The sequence below is a fragment of the Electrophorus electricus genome, chromosome 1 (genome assembly GCF_041902795.1).
Source record: "Electrophorus electricus isolate QZ-2024a chromosome 1, ASM4190279v1, whole genome shotgun sequence".
Taxonomy (NCBI): domain Eukaryota; kingdom Metazoa; phylum Chordata; class Actinopteri; order Gymnotiformes; family Gymnotidae; genus Electrophorus; species Electrophorus electricus.
The window spans coordinates 21,347,493-21,361,095 of NC_137497.1; positions in this window are offsets into that span (position 1 = coordinate 21,347,493).

Below are 13,603 nucleotides of genomic sequence, written 5' to 3' on the forward strand. Positions count from 1 at the left end.
TGGAATAAAAAGTGATGTGTAAATATTTCCATCTTTCTGTGTTTTGGTGAGTGACTGTACAACTTTCTTACAGGAAGTTGGTAGATCTGGATGGGTTCTCTGTCTTGGTCATAAGTAAATGTTCCAAGAGGTTTTCCTTCCTCGTTTTCATGTGTCAGTCCAAGGGAAGTGCAGGAGTGTATATGAATGTGAAGACATTACACCTTGGAACCCCTTAAACAGGAGCAGCTCTATCAAGAGATGACATTATTAATTAAAACTATTAATTAAAACTATTATTGTGCTTTCATTGGCTACATTTATTTAACATTGGTTAAAATACACTATTTTAAAAACCCACACAGCATAATGCATAAAATTAGATGCAGATGCATAACAAAATCATTACAGCAGCCTCAGGCAACATTGGTGTTGTGTGTGTGTGTGGGTATGTGTGTGTTTTTATGACTCACATGAACGGTGAAGTCCTTTGGAGTGCTGTTTATGTGTCCAGTGGGTGACACGTTACGAGGGATGTGTTCCAAGGTAACGTGGGTAATCTGGACGGGGTAGGACAGAGCGATAACCAGGAAACTTTGGGAACCACGGACCGCCCGGCAGTTAACAGGGTAGACCTCAGGCTGGAGAGAGAGAGAGAGAGAGAGAGAGAGAGAGAGAGAGAAGAATTTTGAAACAGTAGGTTTATTATCAGTATGTGTTCTAGGACATAGGAGGCATCCAATAAACGTGTGTGGTTTCGATCCTGCAGTGACTCTTCAGCCAGTGAGAGTACTCACATACAGAGGGGCTCAGACAGATGTGTGAAGGTGCGTGGGATCAATCAGTGTGCAACAGTTGTGCAGTGAGTAAGAGATACCAGTCCCATGCTCCTGTAAAAAATAACACACCTGTCACTAAAGCCCCTGTCAGCTACACACATCACTAACATGCCAGTCATCAAAAAATCTGTTACCAATACACCTGCTGTCATTTCCTAACTGCTACCAGCAGACATGTCAGCTTACACTGCATCAGTACATGTGCGTTTCTGTCATTGTGTCTTTTGTGTGTTGAGTGCAAATTTCTTTCTCCACACGGGAGCTCGGACATGAGATGATTTGAGATGTAGTGACTCAGGAATGCAGACTCACTAAAACCCAGCAAGAGGAGGAAAAGGAGGAGAAGGATAGCCTTCCTCACACCTGCACTGCGTCTGTGGAGAGACAGAGAGAGAACATGGCTATGCAGAGTGCAGAGTTGCATACACAAACATGCTCATATACACTCACGTACAGACACACCTATACACGTTCACATGCACACACACGCATGTCCACACACAAATGTACCTGCTGAACAGAAAAACATCAAGCAGAGAGATTCCAGAGGTCAGACTGTACCATGCTGTTCCCATCAACAAGTAGAGCACTGCAAAGGCACGAGCTAAACAAACAAACAAACAATACATCATTCAAACAGGTGATAATGATGTTGATAAGGTCTGTTTAATATGGTGAGGAGTGAGCGCTTTTCAGAACCCAAACTCTGCCTCAGCTGAAGCCTGAACAGAACCTGAGAGAAGTTAGATTCTCTGTCTAACTGTCTCTCTCTCTCTCTCTCTCTCTCTCTCTCTCTCTCTCTCTCTCTCTCTCTCTCTCTCTCTCTCACACACACACACACACACACACACACACACACACACACACACACACACACACACACACACTCACTGGACTGTGTGCTCTGTGGGTAGTCGCCATCCTCTGATGAGGATTTTCCTGAGTAGACGTTTGCTGGCTCTGTGACAAGGTGGGGAGGAGATGATGCCTTTAGCTGCTCCAAAGCTGCCTGGAGGCTGGATCTCAGATGGAAAATCTGACGCTGGTGCTGAGAGTTGATACTGGGGGGACAAAATGCAAAAAGTCCTAAACATTCGCGCAATAAGTGGTTTAATGAGTGAGCTGAGATAAAGGAAGAGAAAAGGCCCTCTTACTTCTTCACTTTAACTCGCAGTGCCTGCATATTTCTTTGAAGTGTCTGCACACACAAAAACACAAATACACACACAGTCATTTCAGAGAATTATAGCTGATATTGGTGCTGTCAAACCCTTATTTCCATTTTTTACATTTTTAGTTCAAGTGCCAATTCATTACAGTAATTTACAAGTACTGAAAGTAATTCTCTGGCTGGTATTGTCATCTAAGTGATACATTATTTTTTATTTCAGGATATCTTGCTTTACTCATTTGTTATGTATTCTGTATTCTGCTGGGTGATACTGTAGAGTGATTTTATTATATTGTACACCTGACAGTCCACACCATTCATTTGAAAAACAATCCTTTGTGCTCCACTGAATTATTATGACGCTCTCCCTCTCTGACTCTCATATTCTTTCTCTCACTCTTTTCCTCTCTCTCTCTCTCTCTCTCTCTCTGTCTCTCATTTTCTCACCAGCATGGCCTCCATGTTTCTCGCTCTGTCCTCAGACCACTTCATCATCTCGTCCCTGATAGCTGACAACTTCACACTGAGCACATGATTCTGCAGGCAGCACCAGAGAGAGAGAGAGAGAGAGAGAGAGAGAGAGAGAGAGAGAGAGAGAGAGAGAGAGAGAGAGCAAGAGAGAGAAGAATGTTGAAATAGTGGGTTTATTACCTGTGAGTAGTATAAAACAGTATTTTTTCTAGGACATAGGAGGCATCCAATAAACGTGTGTGGTGTCAGTCCTGCAGTGACTCTTCAACCAATGAGAGTACTCACATCCAGAGGGGCTTGGACAGGTGTGTTGAGCTGCGTGGGATCAACTGTGGTCTTTTCTTCAGTGTCTAACATTTGAGTACTGACAAAGGGGTACCAGTACCATGCTCCTGTAAAAAATAACACACCTGTCACTAAAGCCCCTGTCAGCTACACACGTCACTAACGCTGTAGTCATCAAATCATCTGTTACGAATACAGCTGCCGTCGTTTACTAACTGTTCCGGCACACCTGTCAGCTTACACTGCATCGGTACATGTGTGTTTCTGTCTTTGTGCTTTTGGTGTGCTGCATGTAATTTTTTTTCACCACACAGGAGCTCGGACATGAGATGACTTGAAATGTAGTGACTCAGAAAAGCAGACTCACCAAAAAGCAGCAAGAGGAGGAAGAGGAGGAGGAGGAGGATAGCCTTCCTCACACCTGCAGTGTGTCTGGGGAGAGACAGAGGGAGAACATAGCAATGCAGAGTACAGAGTTGTCTATACAAACACAAACATGCACATACACACTCGTGTACACACATATACACATTCACATGCACACACAAACTTACCTGCTGAGCAGAAAAACATCAAGCCGAGAGATTTCAGAGGTCAGGCTGTGTCATGCTGTTCCCAGCCACCAGTACAGCAATACAAAGGCACGAGCTAAACAAACAATACATCATTAAAACAAGTGATAATGATGCTTTTTCCACAGTAACCACAAAATACAGCAGAAGGTAAACGTTTCATGAAAACATGGGACAAGCTGATGCTACTGCAGTACTAATTTACTACTGCTTTAGCATTGTTTTAGTATAGCTATAGTATAGTTTTAAAATAGCTTTAGTATAGCGTTAGTGCCGCTTTAACACTGCTTTAGTAACAGTTCAATGAAGTACAATGAAGCAAATTCAATCTGACTAGGGGAGTTGGAGGTGGAATTTAAATATCTGGTGCGCAAGAGGTATATGATGAGTATTAGGTATATGGTGAGTATTAAGTAAATCTAAATGTGCACTGACCTTTTCTGGCCAACACTGTGGACGTTTACTCACTGCGCTTAATAACAGACATGATCAGTACAACTGTGCATTTGTGTGTGTTTGTCTATAATTGTGACTTAGATCATTGTTAGATACTAGAGCCTTTCTGTCTTCAGGCACCCAATACTAGGTCTCTGCCTAGCAGCCATGACATGACTGCTTGACCGCGAGCTGGTCACCCGAGGTCATCCGCAGATAACATCTTTACTAACCTTGTCTTTTTCTTTTCTACGTAGACCCTTAGAACATTCCTCACTTTTCCCCGTCATCCTGTAGATGTAGATAGTAGATATAGGACACATATATACTCTGTGCTTCCCTCAATAAAGTGGAACTCTTGATTCACTACCCTGGTGCCAGTGTCTCTTGACTTCCCCAGATCGATCTGACTACAGAGGATGGAGGGCATAGGGTAACTTGGAAGAGATCAGACCTGAAGGACTGGTCACTTTGAACCAGTTTCTAACAGTCTGGGTCAGAAGTGGGATACTGTGCAGGTAAGTGACACCCTAGTATTTAATGTGTCTTCTTCCTGCTCAATATCTCTGTGCTTAAATTTAGTTTAAATTTAATTTAGGTGCGTTTTTGTCTCAAATAAGGTGGAAGAAATCTCGTCCATTGGTACGAGCCGAATGTTGAATTTTGTATTTGTTATCCTGCCTGTTGAAAAGGTGGAAGAAATCTCGTCTATTGGCACGAGTTGAATTATGTATACAATGTGTAAAGATTTGTTATCCTGCCTGAGACTTATTGAAACACAATTTACTGTTTATTGGTGAACCCTCCAAGCTCTGTACCTATTTGAGAGCTCTTTGTATAGTTGTATACTCGTTGTCATTTTGTTGGGTGACCCATGGGTTCTGGTGTTAGTTATGTAAAACCCAAAAAGGGGGAAACCCCAAAGGATTGGATGTTTCAGTGTGGTTTGGGCTCACATTGTGATCTGTACATTGATAGTCTGGCTGGTTGGACTGAATGTGCTGGGTTTAGACACTATCCATGTACAGGCTCGTTTGAAAGGGAGTTTATAGTGCTTAGTGCTATGTTTATTTATGAGGGATATGGGGAGCCTAGCTGGGATTTTCAATATATGAAGAATTCTTGGCAGACCTGGAGTAAGGCCAAGCCAGTGTGGGACAAGCCGCATGGTGTAAAACCCAATAAGACTCCTGGGTCTGAAATAGTCATTTTTGCTGCCACACAGCTGAAAGGATCCCCTCCTCCACTTGTGAAGCATGCACTGATAAGAGAGGTTGCTGCTCAGGCAGATGTTTCTGTTTCGAAGGCCACACACACATCTGAGCTGAATCAGTAAGCTGAGAGGGGGACTTCTGGAGGAGGAGCGGATGGCAAGCCGCACCTGCCCTCTATACTAACCTCGCCTCTCTACAGTAGGGTGAGACTTCGGCGCACGGCTCCAGCCACCCCATGAATATTTCTACTCCATTCATGATACTGGGTGAGAAACTGTGTAGAGTTATGCCTCCTAGCATGACTGATATTAAAAATAGGTGGCTATCACATTTTTGTAGATGATTCATGTTAATGCCCCTTCATGCACATATGCTATGTCCTTGATGTGTGAAGCTGTCTCCATGTTTTCTCATTGCTTGGTGCCGAATGATATCGATCTGTGTTTCTTACAAACTCAGGGTACACAACAGGACTGCTCTCACTGGGTTGATTAGGGCTGTAGTCCTGATAAAAATGGTCTAATCCGTGACCCAGATGGGCGTATCACCCTTCCTAAATCTATTTTGCCAGTACTTGCTAGTGATTGTAGACAGGTTTTCCACATGGACTGAGGCGTTTCCTTGTTCTAAGGAAGACACCTGCACTGTGGTTAAAATCCTGGCCATGGAGATAATACCGAGGTACGGTGTGCCTCGGGTAATAGATTCGGATCAGGGACCCTGTTTTATTTCTAAGGTAATTCAGAAACTATGCACCTACCTAACTATTGACTGGAAGTTTCACATCTCTTATCATCCTCAGTCATCTGGCATTGTTGAGAGAATGAATCATACCTTGAAAGAAAGGTTAACAAAGGTCATGATGGAAACAGGAAAGAAGTGGATAGATCTACTGCCAGCAGTGTTGTGTGAGATCAGAATGACGCCCAGTGCCACCACCAAATTGTCTCCATTTGAAGTAATTTTGGTAGACCCCAATGCAACGTCTCTGCTTATCAGCCATAATGTAACTGCTTGACTGAGAGCTCCTCACTCGAGGTCATCTGCTCCCTCTTCTTGCATACTTTACCCCTCCCTTTCTCTTTTGCTCTCCCCATCTCTCTCTACGTACACGAGTAGCTCATGGCTGGGTCATGCTGACTGCATCTAATCTTTACTAACCTGCTTCTTTCCTTTCTACGTAGAGCCTTAGAACATTCCCCACTTTTCCCTGTCATCCTGTATCTTTATATAGTAGATATAGGACACACACACACATATATATATATATATATATATATATATATATATATATATATATATATATATATATATATATAACTGGCTTGTTAACTAACGGTAGGGTTTAGGCATTTTATATCTAGCTAGCTAACATTAGCCCAAACATGTGGCTAGAGTTAGTTTAGCCTCCTGTATTGACACTGTATTTTCAATATGTAGCCCCGCCGATTTTCGGCAGTCCATTTTTCAGCCTTTTGACTTGGAACTATTCTGTTTACACTGGTGTTTGTAATGCTGAGTTACAGAAGATTGATGTAAAATAAACAACGGCTTCCACCAATGAAAGAACCTCATATGGCTCAGAACCCCAAACGAGCACAACACGCTTTGGGTTCCCTACTGTCTCACTTTGTGCAGTACACCACTGTCTTCGTACAGTTTTCCTGAAGGTACAAAAGGAATTCTGTACAATTGCTGCTGGGTCACAGGTGACACAACCATGGAGTGGCCATTTTACCTCTGCAGCTGAATGTGTGCATGGACTTTTGTTCAGTGTAACTGGAGTGCGTATGGAGGATAGGATGGACCTCCCTGAGGAGTTCCACAGTTCAGTCATTGAGGCTGTGTATGATGAGCTCCTCAGAAGAATTAAGGCCAGGAAAAATGTGAATGTGACCCAGGCATTCATCAGTGGCGGTCTGGTGCTTGGAGGAGCTTTATCATTTGTTAATGTTATTCAGAAGAAAGATATGGCCCATTTCCTCTACTGTCCCTCCACAGACGGCCCCGGATCTGCAAAGCCGACGACAGTAAGTACCACTGTATCTGGTGTGGCTGAAGCTAAGACCAGGCAGACACACTGGATACATCGCCTAATGGGGAGGATCTCAAGAACTGTCAGGAAGGTAAAGTAGAGCTGACAGTGGCGTTTACATCATATGGGACATCAGGAATAAGGAGATTGTATTCACCTTTAGGGTCACCGTAGAAGGTAAGACTTTAACCTACCTGAGCACAGTCATGATCAGGATACTCTCAGGTAACCTCATGTGTAAATCAAATAGCAAGATTTTATTTTCTTTATGTTTCTATCTGTGTGATTTTTGGTTGCTTATAAGTCTGCTGTCGTTGTAGGAAAGAACACAGACACCGACATGACTTTGGCTGCAGTAAAAGGTGAGTATTTATTATAATCTGCTGTTTTGTATTTCCATTAGTTTGAACTATATACTTCAGTATTAAGACAATCAAAATATAGTGAAACTCACTGTTTTGAATAATAAACACATTTACTGACCAGTAATATGAACCGTTCCTATTGTTTTAAGTAACTTAATAAACAGAAAATACATCACCTGTGTGTGGTCCATCTACACTGATTACATTGTACAGTAGAACGTCTCCTGCATCAAGTGGTTCTAGTGGAGGGGATCCCTGCACATCAGAGTAGACTCTTCCTCCTCTTCCTCTTCTTCCTCCTTCTTCTTATTAGTTACATAATAATATATACATTTATATATATTTCTCAGACTCAAGGATGCTTTACACATAGATATCAGCTTTTACAAACACTCACACACTGATTAGGTGATAAAATAATCTATCACACTCATCACTAATCCAAAGAGTAGTTACATATTTCCATTTCAACATTTCTTTCTTAAAATGATCGAAAGTGCCTTTGTAACAACTATTGAAGGGAACATGACACCTTGGTCTGTGAAAAACAAAAACTTTTTTATGGAGTAGAAATAAATTTAGAAAAGGGCCGATCATCTCTTAGGTTTCAACTTGGACACACACACATTCTGTCTTGCTTTCTGGGGAGGATTGGTACCATCACCTCTGAGCTGTGTCACAGCAGGGTGTTTATTTAAAAAACAAAACAAAACAAAACACCCAACTTTTTGGGTAATGTGACCAGCCAGCAATTCATTATGATGAACTTCCAATCACTGAATGTTTTACCACTGTTGTCTTACCTTTGTTTCCAAATACAGTATATTTTAATTATGATCAGACAAAGCTAGAGAGGTTTTGTAAAATATTTACAGGCAGGTGTATTTTTGCACTGAAAATGTATTACATTCCATTTATATGGACTGATGGAAGAATGTCACATTTTCTTCTTGTAGAGCCCCCTACCTCTTAACTACTGCCTTGTAGGTAAGGTGAGTTCGATTTCCTCTGCACAACTATTTATAATGATTATGAAGGCTAGGTTGAAGAACAAACAGACTAACAGAAAAATAAGATGATAACAGGGTGATGGTGAGAAATAGGCAATGAGGGAATAAAACATTAGAGAACGACTAACAGAACACCAATAATAAAACATAACGGTGAGCATAAACACAGACAAACAGGAACACAGAACTGGGCTACATAAGATGAACAAACAATATTGAGCACGAAGATACAGAACTAAACAAGGAAAGCAACATGCAGCAAGAGTAACCAAACACAGAGAACAAATGAGATCGGACTAGAAATGCAATGATGGCAACCAAATGAGAACTGACCAGAATATAAGATCAGCTATAGAACAGCTACGTGGATTACTTTTCTGTCAATAATTAATTAGAAGTAATTTATTATCAATTAATGGTATTATTCCAATTCATGTGTCATGGACAAACATTACCCATTATGATACTAATTATATGGGTTAGCCCATATTACTTCTTAAGAATTTTATGTACTCCTGTTTAAATTATTGTTATTATATCTGACCTGTTCCACAGTCTGGTTTGTTATTATAGCTTTTTAACCATATGACATAGTCTGTACAAGGCTTTCAAGACGACATTAATCAAGAATGTTCCTTCTGTCTTGTTAATTATTGTGAATAATGTGTTAATATCATGATTGGCCGTTTTATGAATATTAATACAGTTTCACAGCACTCCCTGCTGCCTACTTCATAATGGCTGTTGTTGGGGTAACCAAGTCTATTATGACGCCACATAGCGAGTATATATATTTTAGTGCGCAGGGCAGTTTTCTGTTATAACACTTTGATCGCATCATGGCAGAATATCGGGTAAGTTTTCCCTTCCATCCTCATGAAACCGGGAGATTAGAAATGATTGAAATTGTGCGCCGTCGGTTTTGGGGAAAGTGTAGCCATTGTCGTAACCACGGAGAGAATATCGAGGTCCAGAGCTGAGTAGCCTTTATTTGAATGAGCTAACTGTCCTGTCTCGCTAGCTATCAGTGGTAGGAGAAAAAAACTCCCGGACTTTAGCAGCAACCACAGAGGACGTCAGTTTGGGTATTTAGTTCACTATGCTAATGCTAGCTAGCTTGTTAACTAACGGTAGGGTTTAGGCATTTCATATCTAATATTAGCTAGCTAGCTAACATTAGCTCAAACATGTGGTTATCGTTAGCTGAGCTGTTTGTTGCCTTTTAGCCTCCGGTATTGACACTGTGTATGACTTTTGCTCCAGTAAAAGATGAGTATTTATTATAATCTGCTGTTTTGTATTTCCATTAGTTTTAACTATATACTTCAGTATTAAGACAATCAAAATATAGTAAAACTCACTGTTTTGAATAATAAACACATTTACTGACCTCATAAATGCCTCATGCAGTGTTTGAGTGGACTTACTATGCTATACAATACTGGCAGTGCATGTGCACGCGCGCACACACAATCATCAGAGCCTTGGTTTTATCGAGTGTGGTCCTGTTGGTAATGTAAAGATTGTTATTCCCACTGAAGATCAGGGAGGTCAAAGCACAGGGATTTCTGATGTAATAATTCAATATAATAATAATATTCCCTTATTATGACTATAATATTTGCTTAATCTAATAACCGAATAATCCTGAAATATTCATAAACTACTAAAACCAGATCAATGGCTATTTTTTTCCACTTTGAATATAATTCCCCTCTGATTATGCCTGACTAGCAGGTGGGATTCCCAGGGTACCAGATTAATGGGGCCAAGATACTGATGGCGGAACCTTCCAGAAGCTCCTCGTTTCTCGGCCAGGACTCTGGCACTGGGGATGTGAAATCCCATAATCTCCCATCATCCTCACCAGCAGCTCCGCCCAGTCTGGGGTCTGAACCAGTGACATGCTCAGCAACAATGTTTCTATGGTATTAAGAGCAGACCAGTAGATGGACAGGTAAGGTAGATGGACAGGTAAGTAAAACATCATGATGTCAGCCATCAGGAGGTAGAGTAGTCTCTGTAAAGCTTTATTAAAAGGAAAAATAAATGTAAAAAAAAACCACAACATGTACAAAAATTCCAGCTGTCTTAGAAAAATTCTTCCTCTCTCATGTTATCACACACAAAAACACAGGCTGCACATTTAGGACAAACATCAAATGCGCTGCAGTAAAACGCGGTTCCCACCTCTGACGCATCGCGGTTAAGGGGGTGGATATTTACACATATTACTAATTTGTCATTTCTGTTTCTGATCATGTGTCTCATCAGAACACACAGCTGGCCCGACGTGACCAGGACACAGACACACACACACACACACACACACACACACACACACACACACTATTTGAACTGGTTATCAATAATGGTTCCCTTCATCTTTGCCTTCTTAGTTTCTAGTTCAGGCTGAAAAAAAGAAAAAGAGCAAAGCAGTTACACACACACACACACACACACACAGAACATGTACACATTAAAACACACACTGTGCCACACACTAGCACGCATTGAATATCTACACACTTCATTATATTTAACACACCACAAAGGTGTTTTTCATTATATATAACACACTGAACATGCCGTGTGAACGCAGTCTCATGTGGAACACACAGCCTGTGCTGTTCACCTAATCAGACAAATTTCCCCCTCGGTTCTACACGAGAGCTTTTACCCTCGCCTGATAGTCAGGTGTGTTCCACCGTGTGAGGGAGACGGTGGGTATATTTATTTGGTTATCTTTGTGAGCATGACTGTCAGAAAGTGTGTGTTCTCACCAGCTCTTTTCTTTCGTGTGTGTGTGTGCGCGTGTGTGTGTAGGGGTGTGTGTGTATGTATGTGTGTGGGGTCTCACCAGTTCCTGCAGTCTTTTCTTACTCATTCCTTTCCTCTCTAGTTGTTTCTCAATGACTTTTGCATTCTGAGTATAACAGTCTGCCACCTCCCTCTGGAAGAAGCAGCCAATTACAACGTTCACATCACTTATTGTTTTTAATATTCCCTTTTAGAAAAAAAAGGAATCAAATCAATTACTAATCAACATTTATGTCACCAATTACTACAATATTCATTATAATGTTGATATGTATGAATTTGAATCTATCAGGTATTTCAAAGCAATCACAAGTGTATCACATCAGACAACTGGTCACATCACAACAGGGAGGCAATCCCACTACATTTGAAGGACATGTGGAACTATGCAACTGCTTACACCGGGCAAGGGCACCCCAGGTGAAGCCACACCAGCAGGTTCCAGGTCCAGCCCACATGACCCCTGGTCTGCATATGACTGTACTTCATCTAGGCCAACACACCTTCCTAAACTCAAGCCCTTCACACCTCACTCCGGTGTGTGGAAGCAGGCCAGTGATCTGTGCAGGGTATAACGCACATCCTCAGCTAACTCAGGTAACTCCAAATACCCTGGTTAAAGAATTAACACTGTGTACTAACAACAGCCAAACACGCATTCTGGCTAGAACTCTAGAATAATCTACATTTTTATCATGAGCGAATCATTTTTTTCACTTTATCAGATGCCTAAATGACAGAAAAATACATATACCCTCTGACAGGAGGTGAGTGTAAAACAAGCAATGTAAACACAAAACTCCACCAAGAAACAAATATGTACAAGACAAGCCTTATAGGTGCAAAAAAACACAGAACCAAGGAGTGGAACTGATCGATCTTGAATCGCTAAATTGCAGCTGTACCTAGAACAGTTTTATTGTTTTAGGATGGTTTGCAGTTTTGGGGAGTTTTGTTTTGTATTTTTGTTGATAGAAATATATGACTAGGGTTACACAAGGCAGTGTGAACAGCAGGGATCTTACACGTGTTTCCTGAACTTCCAGGGAGTTCCGTAGGGATGCAAGAATTCCCTGAACACGGATGTGACTATTTTAATGAAAGAGGAATCATTTTGATCAATTTTTAAAATCTAAATGCAGTTAGCATAAGTTCCAGTGGGATGATAGGCGTGTTGAATTCTAACTTCTGCTCTTTGGATATCAATAGGTGAAATGGCTATGACTGTGTGAATTATTCTGTAATCTGGATTAGGATGAAGTGAATCAAGAGTTCCACTTTATTGAGGAAAGCACAGAGTATATATGTGTCCTATATCTACTATCTAAATCTACAGGATGATGGGGAAAAATGAGGAATGTTCCAAGGGTCTACGTAGACAGGAAAGAAGCAGGTTAGTAAAGATTAGATGCAGTCAGCATGACCCAGCCATGAGCTGCTTGCGTGTGTAGAGAGAGATGGGGAGAGCGAAAGAGAAAGGGAGGGGTAAAGTATGCAAGAAGAGGGAGCAGATGACCTCGGGTGAAGAGCTCTTGGTCAAGCAGTTACATTATGGCTGATAAGCAGAGACGGAGTCTATCAAAAATGACCTCAAATGGAGAAAATTTGGTGGCAGCATTGGGTGTCATTCTGATCTCACACAACACTGCTGGCAGTAGATCTATCTACTTCTTTCCTGTTTCCATCATGAGATGTGAAACTTCCAGTCAATAGTTAGGTAGGTGCATAGTTTCTGAGTTACCTTAGAAATGAAACATGGGTCCCTGATTTGAATGTTATTACCCGAAGCACACCATACCTCGATATTATCTCCTTGGCTAGGATTTTAACCACAGTGCGGGCGTCTTCCTTAGAACAAGGAAACACATCAGTTCACTTGGAAAACCTGTCTACAATCGCTAGCAAGTACTTTCAACTGACTGAAAGGGATATTCAGGAGCCGGTAAGGTATCATATTTGGCTTGTGTTTTACCTTGGTTGCTTCTGGCACAGGTTAAACAGCAATCTAGGAGGAGTTTTACAGTTATATGTGTTGCAGGTATACAAAACTGTTTTTAAATGTTAGCCGTCACCCCCTTTGTGCGATGTGAAATCCCATGAAAATGATGCACAAGAAATGGCAAAATACATTTAGGAACGGTGACATGCCCCTCCAGGTCACAGATTAGACCATTTTAATCAGGACTACAGCCCTAATCAACCCAGTGAGAGCAGTCCTGTTGTGTACCCTGAGTTTGTAAGAAACGCAGATTGATATTATTCGGCACAAAGCAATGAGAAAACATGGCGATCGCTTCACACATCAAGGATATAGTGTACGGGCATGAGGGAGCATTCACAGCTGACCAACGTGGGATCTCATCTGCTGAAGCATTGCCAGTGGCCGTGTCATACTCAGAGGTTGAGT